The sequence below is a fragment of the Balaenoptera musculus genome, chromosome 4 (assembly GCF_009873245.2).
Source record: "Balaenoptera musculus isolate JJ_BM4_2016_0621 chromosome 4, mBalMus1.pri.v3, whole genome shotgun sequence".
Taxonomy (NCBI): domain Eukaryota; kingdom Metazoa; phylum Chordata; class Mammalia; order Artiodactyla; family Balaenopteridae; genus Balaenoptera; species Balaenoptera musculus.
Window position 1 is genome coordinate 6840293 of NC_045788.1, and position 13440 is coordinate 6853732.

Here is a 13440-nt window from a genome sequence, read left to right on the forward strand (position 1 = left end):
GGTCATGGTTTATGATACAAAAGTGCTCCTAAAAGAAAGTAATTTAAATGAGTTACAAAAAATAAATGTTCACACAAATTTATCAAGGGCATGTTTTGTATTTTATAAAACAAGACCTATAAAGATAGCAAGGGAATTCATTTTTCATGTTTGAAATTTGTCAAATACCAGTATCATCACAACTCTGGAATTAAAACCAAGAAAACTCCACCTCACTTTATAATGAAAGATGGGTGTGGTGATACAGTCATTGAATAAGTGTTGAATTTGTGCATGTGTTAAAAGATTCTTCCAAACAGACATTCTTGACTTTTTGTTCTTAGAACTTCTCACTTATATTGCATTTTATCACTTCTCCTGGTGCTCTCCTATTTTATTTCAGTTAATCCTCACAGGATTAAAACTCAAACATATTGCTACAGTATACATAATTACACTTTTTTCATAACATCAAATAAACCACAAATTTTTACATTTCTAATTAACCACACTAGTCCCTTTTAAACATATGGGATTCTTATTTGATCCCTTAAATCCTTTTCCCCAATGATTTTATATTTAATAGCTTTATTGAGATACAATTCACAAAGCACACAATTCAGCCAGGTAAAGTCTACAGTTCAATGGTTTTTAGTATATTCACTGATATAGCCTTTTCTCCCCATCTTTTTGTCTTTGAACCAAGTGTCTTCTTAGAGAACATATAGTTGGATCTTGTTTGTATTCGTTTCCTGTGGTTGCTGTTACAAATTTACCATAGATTTTGTGGCTTACACAACAGAAATTTATTCTCTTACAGTTCAAGAAGTTCTAAACCAGCATAACTGGCCCAGTATCTTCATGGCAGTGCTCCCTCCAGAGGATGCGGGAAAGAATTTGTTCCTTGCTCCTTCCACCTTCTGCTTGGCTGCCAGTATTCCTTGGGTTGTGGCCACATCACTCTGATCTCAAATGTGCCTCCATATGCACATTTCCTTCTTCTGTGTCTGTAGCCAAATCTCCATCTTGTGGTTGAATTTAGAACCCACCCAGACAATCCAGTGTTAAGCATCTCAGGATCATTATTCACATCTTCAAAGTCTTTGCCATATAAGGTAACATTTACAGGCTCCAGAGATTAGGTTCTGATATCTTTGGGGATTCTACTCAGCCTGCCACCATGTTTGTTTGTTTGTTTTTCCATTCTGCCAATCTTTGCCTTTTGATTCAAGTATTTAATTCATTTACATTTAATGTAATTAATTATCGGGTAGGATATATGTCAGACATTTTGCTGTTTGTTTTCTATATATATCTCTTTTGTTTTTCTATTCCTCTGTTACTGCTTTCTTTTTTCTTTTTCCTCAACTAAGATTAGTCATCCTTTTTTTTTTAAATTTAATTTTATTTATTTTTTTATACAGCAGGTTTCTTATTAGTCATCCATTTATACACATCAGTGTATACATGTCAATCCCAATCTCTCAATTCGTCACCTACCCTACCGCCCCCACCCCCTGCACTTTCCTTCCTTGGTGTCCGTATGTTTGTTCTCTACATCTGTGTCTCAACTTCTGCCCTGCAAACCAGTTCATCTGCACCCATTTTTCTAGGTTCCACATACATGCGTTAATATACGATATTTGTTTTTTCTCTTTCTGACTTCACTCTGTATGACAGACTCTAGTCCATCCCACCTCACTACAAATAACTCAATTTCATTTCCTTTTATGGCTGAGTAATATTCCACTGTTACATGTGCCCACATCTTCTTTATCCATTCATCTGTCGATGGACATTTAGGTTGCTTCCATGTCCTGGCTATTGTAAATAGACCTGCAATGAATATTGTGGTACATGACTCTTTTTGAATTATGGTTTTCTCAGGGCATATGCCCAGTAGTGGGATTGCTGGGTCATATGGTAATTCTATTTTTAGTTTTTTAAGGAACCTCCATACTGTTCTCCATAGTGGCTGTATCAATTTACATTCCCACCAACAGTGCAAGAAGGTTCCCTTTTCTCCATACCCTCTCCAGCATTTGTTGTTTGTAGATTTTCTGATGGTGCCCATTCTAACTGGTGTGATACCTCATTGTAGTTTTGATTTGCATTTCTCTAATAATTAGTGATGTTGAGCATCTTTTCATGTGCTTCTTGGCCATCTGTATGTCTTCTTTGGAGAAATGTCTATTTAGGTCTTCCGCCCATTTTTGGATTGGGTTGTTTGTTTCTTTAATATTGAGCTGCATGAGCTGTTTATATATTTTGGAGATTAATCCTTTGTCCGTTGGTTCGTTTGCAAATATTTTCTCCCATTCTGAGGGTTGTCCTTTCGTCTTGTTTATGGTTTCCTTTGCTGTGCAAAAGCTTTTAAGTTTCATTAGGTCCCATTTGTTTATTTTTGTTTTTATTTCCATTACTCTAGGAGGTGGATCAAAAAAGATCTTGCTGTGATTTATGTCAAAGAGTGTTCTTCCGATGTTTTCCTCTAAGAGTTTTATTGTGTCCGGTCTTACATTTAGGTCTTGAATCCATTTTGAGTTCATTTTTGTGTATGGTGTTAGGGAATGTTCTAATTTCATCCTTTTACATGTAGCTGTCCAGTTTTCCCAGCACCACTTATTGAAGAGACTGTCTTTTCTCCACTTTATATCCTTGCCTCCTTTGTCATAGATTAGTTGACCATAGGTGCGTGGGTTTATCTCTGGGCTTTCTACCTCATTCCATTGATCTATGTTTCTGTTTTTGTGCCAGTGCCAGTACCATATTGTCTTGATTACTGTAGCTTTGTAGTATCATCTGAAGTCAGGGAGTCTCATTCCTCCAGCTCCGTTTTTTCTCTCAAGATTGCTTTGGCTATTTGGGGTCTTTTGTGTCTCCATACAAATTTTAAGATTTTTTTGTTCCAGTTCTGTAAAAAATGCCATTGGCAATTTGATAGGGATTGCATTGAATCTGTAGATTGCTTTGGGTAGTATAGTCATTTTCACAATATTGATTCTTCTAGTACAAGAACATGGTATATCTCTCCATCTGTTGGTATCATCTTTAATTTCTTTCATCAGTCTCTTATAGTTTTCTGCATACAGGTCTTTTGTCTCCCTAGGTAGGTTTATTCCTAGGTATTTTATTCTTTTTGTTGCAATGGTAAATGGGAGTGTTCCTTAATTTCTCTTTCAGATTTTTCATTAGTATATAGGAATGCAAGAGATTTCTGTGCATTAATTCTGTATCCTGCAGCTTTACCAAATTCCTTGATTAGCTCCAGTAGTTTTCTGGTGGCATCTTTAGGATTTTCTATGTATAGTATTATGTCATCTGCAAACAGTGACAGTTTTACTTCTTCTTTTCCAATTTGTATTCCTTTTATTCCTTTTTCTTCTCTGATTGCCATGGCTAGGACTTCCAAAACTATGTTGAATAATAGTGGTGAGAGTGGACATCCTTGTCTTGTTCCTGATCTTAGAGGAAATGCTTTCAGTTTTTCACCATTAAGAGTGATGTTTGCTGTGGGTTTGTCATATATGGCCTTTACTATGTTCAGGTAGGTTCCCTCTGTGCCCACTTTTCTGGAGAGTTTTTATCATAAATGGGTGTTGAATTTTGTCAGAAGTTTTTCTGCATCTATTGAGATAATCATATGGTTTTTATTCTTCAATTTGTTAATATGGTGTATCACATTGATTGATTTGCGTATATTGAAGAATCGTTGCATCCCTGGGATAAATCTCACTTGATCATGGTGTATGATCCTTTTAATGTGTTGTTGGATTCTGTTTGCTAGTATTTTGTTGAGGATTTTTGCATCTGTATTCATCAGTGATATTGGTCTGTAATTTTCTTTTTTTTGTAGTATCATTGGTTTTGCTATCAGGGTGATGGTCGCCTCATAGAATGAGTTTGGGAGTGTTCCTTCCTCTGCAATTTTTTTGAAGAGTTTGAGAAGGATGGCTGTTAGCTCTTGTCTAAATGTTTGATAGAATTCACCTGTGAAGCCATCTGGTCCTGGACTTTTGTTTGTTGGAAGATTTTTTAATCACAGTTTCAATTTCATTACTTGTGATTGGTCTGTTCATATTTTCTATTTCTTCCTCATTCAGTCTTGGGAAGTTATACCTTTCTAAGAATTTGTCCATTTCTTCCAGGTTGTCCATTTTATTGGCATAGAGTTGTTTGTAGTAGTCTCTTAGGATGCTTTGTATTTCTGCAGTGCCTGTTGTAACTTCTCCTTTTTCATTTCTAATTTTACTGATTTGAGTCCTCTCCCTCTTTTTCTTGATGAGTATTAGAGTATTTTGTATTAGATATTTTCTAGTACATCATTTTAATTCCTGCATTTCTTTTACTATATATTTAAAAATATATATTTTTAGTGGCTATTCTGAGGATGATAATAAAATCTTAACTTAGAAACAATTTGGCTTGTATTGCCAACTTAACTTCAAAAGATATATATGGCATCTTTGCTCCAATATAGCTCTATTTCCTCCAGCCTTCTTTTTACTTTATAGAATTACATCTTTACACATTACAAGCCTATAAAGTTTTATATTATTGTTTTATGCAGCTTTCTTCTAAATAAGACAGGAAAATAAAAGTGTTAAAAATAAAATACATTTTTTACTGTTTTATATGTACCTATATACAGTTGACCCCTGAACAACATGAGTTTGAACTGTGTGGGTCCACTTATATGCAGAATATTTTCAATAGTAAACACACTATTACACAATCCATGGTTGATTGAATCAGTGAATGTGGAACTACAGATATGGAGGGCTGTCTATTGGACTTGAATATCCACAGATCTGTTGTGTGTCCTAGAACAGTGCTCCCCAGATACTAAAAGACAACTGTAGTTACCTTTCTTTTTTTGTGTGGGTTTGAGTTACAATCTAGTGTTTTCATTTTTGCCTGAAAGACTCCTTTAATATTTCTTGTATGGAAAGTCTGCTAATGATGAATTATCTCAGTCTCTTTTTAACTGGGAATGTGTTAATTTCTTCATTTTTAAAAGGATAGTTTTGCATTTTGAATATGTCATCCCATTGCCATCTAGCCTCCATGGTTTCTGATGAGACATAATTGTTGATCTTACTGAGTATCCCTTTGCTGTATGTAATGTACCACTTTTCTCATTCTACTTTCAATATTCTTTCTTTCTCTTTGTCTTTTGACAGTTTGACTATGATGTGTTTAAATACTGACCTCTAATTTATACTCTTTGGAGTCTGTTGAGCTTCTTGCATGCTTTTATTCCAATTTGGGAAGTTTTTGGCTATTCGTCAAATATTCTTTTTTTCCCACTTCTGTCTTCTCCTTCCATTATGCATATGTTGGTATACTTGATGGTGTCCCACAAGTCTCTGAGACTCTGTTCACTTTACTTCATTCTTTTTTTTTTTTTTCCTATTCATCAGACTGGATAATCTCAGTTTATCAATCAAGTTTGCTGATTCTTCTGCCAGATCAAACCTGATGCTGAGCTCATTCTAGTGAATTTTTCATTGAAGACATTGTACTTTTCAACTCCAGAATTTCGATTTGCTTCTTTGTTATAATTTCCATCTCTTTATTGATAGTCTCTAGGTTGGTGGATCATTGTTCTCATGCTTTCCTTTAATTTTTAGCCCCATTTTCCTTTAAACATATTGATAAATTTTAAAACACTTTTCGTCCAGTTAATTCTAATGCCTAGACTTCCTCATGGACAGTTTCTATTGACTTATTTTCTTTCCTGTGTATGGGCTATGCTTTCATTACTATGTTTCATTACTCTCTCATTACTCTTTTTTTGTTGAAAACTGGACATTTAAAATAATATAGATACCCTCCCTCTCCAGGGTTTGTTGTTGCTACTGTTTGTTTTGTGACTTTTATGAACTAATTCTGTAGAGTCTATATTCTGTCGTGTGCAGACACAAAGTCTCTGCTTGGTTGGTTATCTTAGTGTTCAGCTAAGGACTAGATGGAGATTTCCTTAAATACCTACTACTAATATGTATGTCTTCCAGTCTTTGCTGAGGTGCTGTCTTTTTTGAGGCTTGTCTTGTAAAAAATGGCAGGCAGTTTACAACTCTGCCTATGCTTTTACTTCCTACTTGGGTCAATCATCAAGATTAGCCATAGGTGAGAAATTAAGGCTTGTTCAGGTCCTGGGCATGTGTACAGCCTGCACATGTGCATGCTCTTCTGTTTTCCCAGGAGTATGTTTGAGCTTTTCAAAATCCTCTATAGGTTCTCATTCCTCAGCTCTTTCTTATAGTTTTTGGGGGGTCAGCCTCTTGTCATCCCCAGATGCTTTCACTGCCTCAGGCAAGTGTGATTTTAAACAATTGCTGCTGATTGTTTTTGGCAAACACGCTGAGGATGAGTTATTTGCATATAGTAAGCTCTGAGTCAAGTCAAATGATGACAAGATTTGAGAATGGAGCTTTCTTCAGGGAATTGCAAGATAGTTCACATAATGACAATTCTCCAGGGATAGATATTTTTAGGGAGGTCCAAAGCCATCCTTTCTCCTGCAGAGGCTGCTAGACTGTAGATTTTCAGAGCTAGCATCACTATAAAATGTTTGGTTTTCAAGGCTATTGCAGAGCTGAAGAGAAGTGGTTGGAAGTAGGCCAAGTTACAAGGCCATGACCACTTGGTTTTACCTACTTTTTTGGTCAGTTGTTTCTCTTCAGTGTTTCTCAGATTTTTGCAAGCCTTTGGTTAATTTCCAGCATTTTAGAAAAGTTGACTTTAACAATTTTTGCCAGTGCTCTCATTCCTTTTACTGAGGAGTAGATTTTCAGAGATCCTTACTCTGCAATATCTAATCTTTTCTTCTGCAATATTGAATCTGCTGTTAATCACATCCAGTGTATTGTTCATTTTAAATTTTGTATTTGTCATCTTCAGAAGTTTGATTTTTAAAATTATCTTCCACGTCTGTATTTAACTTTTTGAACACAGGCAATGCACTTATAACATTGAGAGTTCTTGCCTACTAATTCCAACATCTGCGTCAGTTCTGGGTTGGTTTCAATTGATTTTTCATTTTATTATGGGTAGTATTTCCCTACTTATTTGCATGCTTGCTGTTTTAGTTTCTTAGGGCTGCCATAACAAATTAGCTGAAACTTGGCAGCTTAAAACAACGAAAATCCATTCTCACAGTTCTGGAGGCTAGTTGACCAAAATCAAGGTGTTTGCAAGGCCATGTTTCCCCTGAAGTCTCCAGGGAAGAATTCTTCCTTGCCTCTTTCAGCTCCTCTAGTGGCTCCAGGCACTCCTTAGCCTGTGGCTGCAAAAAACTCCTCCAATCTCTGCCTCTATCTTCACTAGCTTCCTACTCTTCTCCCTGTGGGTCTCTTCCCTTTTCTGAGGACACTTCTTGGGTTTAGGACCAACTTGGACAATCCATCTCAAGACCCTAACTTAATTACACTTACAAAGACTCTTTTTTTCCAAATAAAATCATACTCACTCTCTCTAATCCTTCTCAGATAGTTCTTTCCCAGTGTTAGGTGGTTTCCTCAAACACACACATTGATCAGTAACCTACTAAACACTTGAGGAGGCTTCTCTTCAGATCTCTGGCAGTCTCTGTGCAACATCCTTCCCTCTGGTACTCTTTCCTAGGTGAACTCTAGGTGCCTTGCTCTCCCTGGACTCTCAGTTCTGTCTCAACACAGATGAAAGGGTAAATCCAGTCACTGTTATTTTATCTTGGCCAGAAGCAGAAAAATCCCCTATAATTTATATTTCGGGGGATTTATTTGAAGCCTGTGTCATCCTGACTATGCACTGACTACTGCCTGATCCCTGCCTGTTAACACTATCAATCTGAGTTAAATAATCAATTTGAGATTTTCCAGATTACACATACACAAAGGTTGGTGGTTCCAAATTCTTTGTGGTTCCCTTTCTTTCCTCCACTGTTCAGCATCAGTTTGAAATAGTCCATTATTCTGGCAGTCTGCGTGGTGGGTGAGAAGCATATATTTATTTTCGGTTCAGTGTTTCAGTGAGGGCATGGTTCTTTGGGCTCCTAGCTTTGTTGGGGAGAACCACTAGTTTTCCCCACCTTGAACAAGCCCTAGGTTTTGTTTCCTGTTCCATAACCCCTTGAAAAGTCTAAGCTCATTTATTCAGCTCAATAAATGCTCTCAGGTAAAAACTGGCTTTTGCTCTTGGCATACTCTGGGATTCAGCCATTATTCTTTTGATGGGAGAATTCTTTACTTTCTTACTAGCTCATCAATGTATATGACCTAAAAGTATATACGTTATCCAGGATATTTTCCTATTCTCAGTGGGAGAGTCAATCCAAGACCCACACTGGCACATTACTGCTCCTTTATAATATTTGAGTGTTTTAGTGTGTCTGCTATTCCAGTATCTTTATGTCTAGATTATACATATTTGTTAATACTTTCTTTTAATGAGGCCCAAGAAACTACCTTTTTTCCCCTAGTGTCCTTGTTCTCTGTCCTGTGAGCTCACTCTAGATCCAGAGGCCAAGCATGACTTTACCCACTACTTCCCTATTACTCACAATTCTTTTGTTAAAATTTTTTTTTATTTTTAGCTGCGCTGGGTCTTCATTGCTGTGCATGGGCTTTCTCTAGTTGCAGCGAGAGGGGATTACTCTTCATTGTGGTGCGCAGGCTTCTCATTGCAGTGGCTTCTCTTGTTGTGGAGCATGGGCTGTAGGCGCGTGGGCTTCAGTAGTTGTGGCATGTGGGCTCAGTAGTTGTGGCTCACGGGCTCTAGAACGCAGGCTCAGTAGTTGTGGCGCACGGGCTTAGTTGCTCTGCAGCATGTGGGATTTTCCCAGACCAGGGCTTGAACCCATGTCCCCTGCATTGGCAGGCGAATTCTTAACCACTGTGCCACCAGGGAAGCCCTCACAATTCTTTATTTGTTCCTCAAGCCCCCTTTCTTCTCTCTTCCTCTCAAGGTTACCAATGACTCCTTTATCTAATCCTCACAACCTGTGAGGTAAGAATAATCCCATTTTAATAGAAGCTTGAGGCTCACCAAAGTCTTATTATATATGGTTATATCATTAGTAAGTGAGCCAGAACCCATGTCCTTTAAAGTCTCATTACTTCAAATGAACACCAGCAGCCTCCTGTTTCTAAGGTGTCCCTTCATTCTTATGTGTCTTCACCTTCCTCATTCACAACTGATGCTGTGTTTGCAGATCTTTTCATTTGTTGTGATTTTCCTTTCTAGATGTGATTGTCCTTAGTGGTTTAATAAGTTGCTTTTAAAATTACTTCCAGCCCCATCTTTTTCCCCTAAAACCTAATTCAACTCCAGAATCACTTTATCTTAAGCAGGGGGAAAAAAAAAAGTATATATATATATATATTTATACACATACACATATACATATTCTTAAATAACACTGACCTTTTATAGACTTTTCCTTCCCCATCTCCCTTTTTTGGGGTATGTTGGTTTGTATACATGTGGACTCACATATATACAAACTGGATTCTGAGAATAAAATCAACAAATATTTGACAGATAGTTGAGACTGATGTGTGAAGTACTGTTAGGCTCCAGTTGGAAAATGGTGAACATGAGTTTCATACTCACACATCTTACAAAACAATCAAAGGAATCTTCTGAACATACAGTGAAAACTAGCTCCACATCAATAAGGCTCTCATGCTAATCACCAGTAGGTAGAGTCAAAACCTGGCACCCATGCATACAATTTCAGCCTCTTTTGCCAAAATCAGAATCCTGAAAAAACTGGATATAAGTTGTTTTCCTAACCTCATCTACAGGTAATTCTACTATGCTTCCATTTTAGGGATACTTCACTAGGGTTTAAATTCCCTTAGTTTGTTTATGCTGCTTTTCAACTGCTCCTTTTTCTTTCTCCAATAACTATTTCCTCATTTCCCAAGTTCCAAGTTCCTGCTCCCTACTCCCTTAAGCCTATAACTCTTTGTAAGGATTTTATGTTTTTTTTAAATGGGTCTGAAATGAAACATCCATAGCTTCATCTCAATCTCTTTTGGATAGACTCTCTTCACCTGCTTTCCCCCTTCATGGAACACAAAGGAAAATAACCTTTGTCAAGTGTCTACTTATTAAATTACCTTCTTAAATATAAACTCGACAAAAAACATTGCAGGTGGTAAATTGTTACTCACGGAAATAAAGTGACTTAATGAAAGTCACACAGACAAAACTGGGATTGAAGTCCCAAGTATTGAGCTCTCAAGTCTTTCCTCTTCCCCATGCTGCTGCTTCTAAGCCAAGCCATCTTTTTATCCAGGGCACTCATGCATCCTAGGGATGTTTCCTTTTCTCACCACCATATAACATTTCTCTTTCCTCCAGTCCTTTCCTAAAACTTCCATTATTTTCAACAGTAAATGACCTTCATGGCCTCATCTAAAAAAAAAAAAAAAGATCTTGCCCATTCAGATCTAGAATTCTGTTTGGGATTCTAGAGGTCATTCTGAAGTTGACAGGCACACTCCTCCTTTTCACAAACAAAGAGACAACCCAGCAATTTCAGAAGGCAGTTATGTCATTGCCTTCTGCATAAGGAACACTTTGCCTGACTATACGTATCATCTATTTTATTTTATTTTATTTATTTTATTGCTGAGTTGGGTCTTTGTTGCTGCGCACCGGCTTTCTCTAGTTGTGGCGAGTGGGGGCTACCCGTTGCGGTGCGCGGGCTTCTCATTGCGGTGGCTTCTCTTGTTGTGGAGCAGGGGCTCCAGGCACGCGGGCTTCAGTAGTTGTGGCTCGTGGGCTCTAGACCAGGCTCAGTAGTTGTGGCGCACAGGCTTAGTTGCTCCACAGCATGTGGGATCTTCCTGGCGCAGGGCTCGAACCCGTGTCCCCTACATTGGCAGGCGGATTCTTAACCACTGCGCCACCAGGGAAGCCCCCATACGTGTCATCTTAAAAAGGCTTAAATATCATCTCAAAGCAGTTCATTTTAGTTCCCATTAATATCCTTAAACATGTTGCCCTTCCAGTAACACTATTCCGTTTTTTTTTTTAATTGGAGTACAGTTGATTTACAATGTTGTTAGTTTCAGGCTCCACTTTTGTTCGATAACATTTTTCTGAACAGCACCATCTCTCCAACTACTGAAAGCTGGTAACTTTGTGTCTAGGAATTTAAATACTTCTTTATGCTCAGATTCATTATGCTTTTGTGTAAAGGTCTTTTTCATCACAGTTCACTGCTTAGTTATTCTCATTTCCTCCAAACAGATATTACAGGAACCCTTCTTTAAAGCCAATCTCTCTCTCAAACTGTCATGTCTTGCTCCTCTCTCTTCCTTCAGTTCTCCAAGACACACGGATATAGTGTTATTTTAAAATCTCCCTCCAATTTCCCATCTTCCTTGAAGCTCTTTGTTCATTATTCTATTCTAGCTTTCAGCTTAATGTAGACAACCACTTTCAACAACCCCGATTGCAACTGACAGCACATGCAACCCGAGGTTCAGGAAATAGAACTATTAACTCTGCATATGCACTTTTTCGCCATGTCTATTCCATTGATTCTCTTCCAGGGCCTCTTATTATCCTCTATTTCCTGAGCTATGCACGAATAGTTGAGAAACACTGGGTACTTCTCCTTCACTTTCTTCTTCCTTCATGCAAATTCACACAGGTTAAGGATGTGAGTTAGTCAGAAGGCACCATTTATCAGGATGAATAAACTGTCCAAGTAATTAAATAACTCAAAAGTCAGATAGCAAGTCAATGGCAGGGCAAAACCTGCAGCCATTACTTACTGTCCTCATTTTCTAGAAAATTTTATTGTGCTGAGCTTAAGGGATGTTCACAATAATAAAATCAACGAAAATGGCATTTCCTACTCTGTAGCACAGCAATTAAAAAAAAAAAGGCAAAGAGTAGTACATAAGGTATGTTTGCCAAGCTCTCTGCAGAGGCAACTAAAATCAAAATACCAATGTATTACCCTTCCACTGTAACTACATAATCATATTAAATGCTTTTCAAATCACACAGAAGAAACACAATGCTTTTTCTTTTTGCTGAGTGAGCTTTGGCTTGCCACATGCAAATAAAACGTTTAGAAGTCAGTGGATTGACTATTTTGAGCCCCTGTGTTTCCAGAGCACAGACCCCCTGTGTTTGGGTCGCACTATTTATACGTGTAGGTACACAAACAAAGAAATTTTCTAATTTAAAAGAGGAACTGAACCGTATGTTCTCCTAAGAGAACAATTCAGTCTACCCAGTTGGCATGTTCAATACCAACCCATGCTGCTTTGCTGGTACAATAATAATTTAAAACTCAGCAGAAGTCAAGAATTATTTTACTGATTTCTCTTCTGCAGAGTGTAAACAGTATGACCAGCAAAAAAGTTAATAGAAAATATTAATAACCAAACCACAAATAAAAGAGGTCATTCAGTTTTGAGGACTATCATTTATACAGCTATCAGGTTTCCAAAATATTTTCCACACAATCATCTTTTGGTCCCATCCAACAGCTCAGATACTAACAATTGCCATTATGTAAATGAGCCAATAGGCTCACTCTATGCCTGACACTAATGCTTCACCAGCTCAGGCTCTGTCCAACATATTAGGTGTGTGAACCTTACCTTCTGAAACCTAAATCCCTTTACCTAAAACGTTAAGGGATTAGAAATGAAGGCCTGCAACAACAAAATTCTGATTCCAAGTACGGTGCCATGTTTGAAATCAGAATATTCTAACGTAAATTTTGCCTATGATTCCAGCAATATTAACTCTCATAGGTATTATAAATATACAATTATGTTCCTAAAAACTTGGGAAAGTCAATTTTTCCTAACAAACTAAAAGATTCTGTGTCTTTTTTTGTATACCAAAGAAAATTTTGGTAATACAACCATCCTTCAATCTGTTCAGAGCATTATGTTCAGATTTTCTTAAGATTTTAATAAAGCACACATCACAGGTTCATCTGAACCATGAACAAACTACAATTTTTAATACCTGAGTTTTCAATCAAAGGGTTTAATGTTGGTTAGCTATTATCCATTCAATACATTAATAACACGCTATTTTTTTCTTCACGAGGCTGACTTAATTTCTTTTTAACACACATAACAAACCTAATAAGATGGACATTAACAGTGGCTTTCTAGTTTTTTAATCACCCATACCTATAATATATTCAGGTTTTAACTTTGACCAATTAAAAATTTACCAAACTGCACTCTTAGAAAAAAATCAAAGTTTGTATTTTTAATTGAAAAGGCATTTATTAAAACATTTTTAAAATGTCTGCTCTATGGAATATGTTGGTTATAAAAAAGTTCAATTCTTTTTTTTTTTTTTTATAAATTCAATTGTTTTATAGTTACTTTATTTATTTATTTATTTATTTTTGGCTGTGTCGGGTCTTCGGTTCGTGCGAGGGCTTTCTCTAGTTGCGGCAAGCGGGGGCCACTCTTCATCGCG

At 37.1% G+C, this 13440-nt stretch overlaps 1 protein-coding gene across 1 annotated transcript in view; it reads left to right on the forward strand.

The window, feature by feature from the left end:
- PP2D1 (protein phosphatase 2C like domain containing 1) overlaps positions 1-13440 on the forward strand; it is a 41092-nt gene that overhangs the window by 25385 nt on the left and 2267 nt on the right. The gene's annotated exons all lie outside the window — the stretch shown is intronic.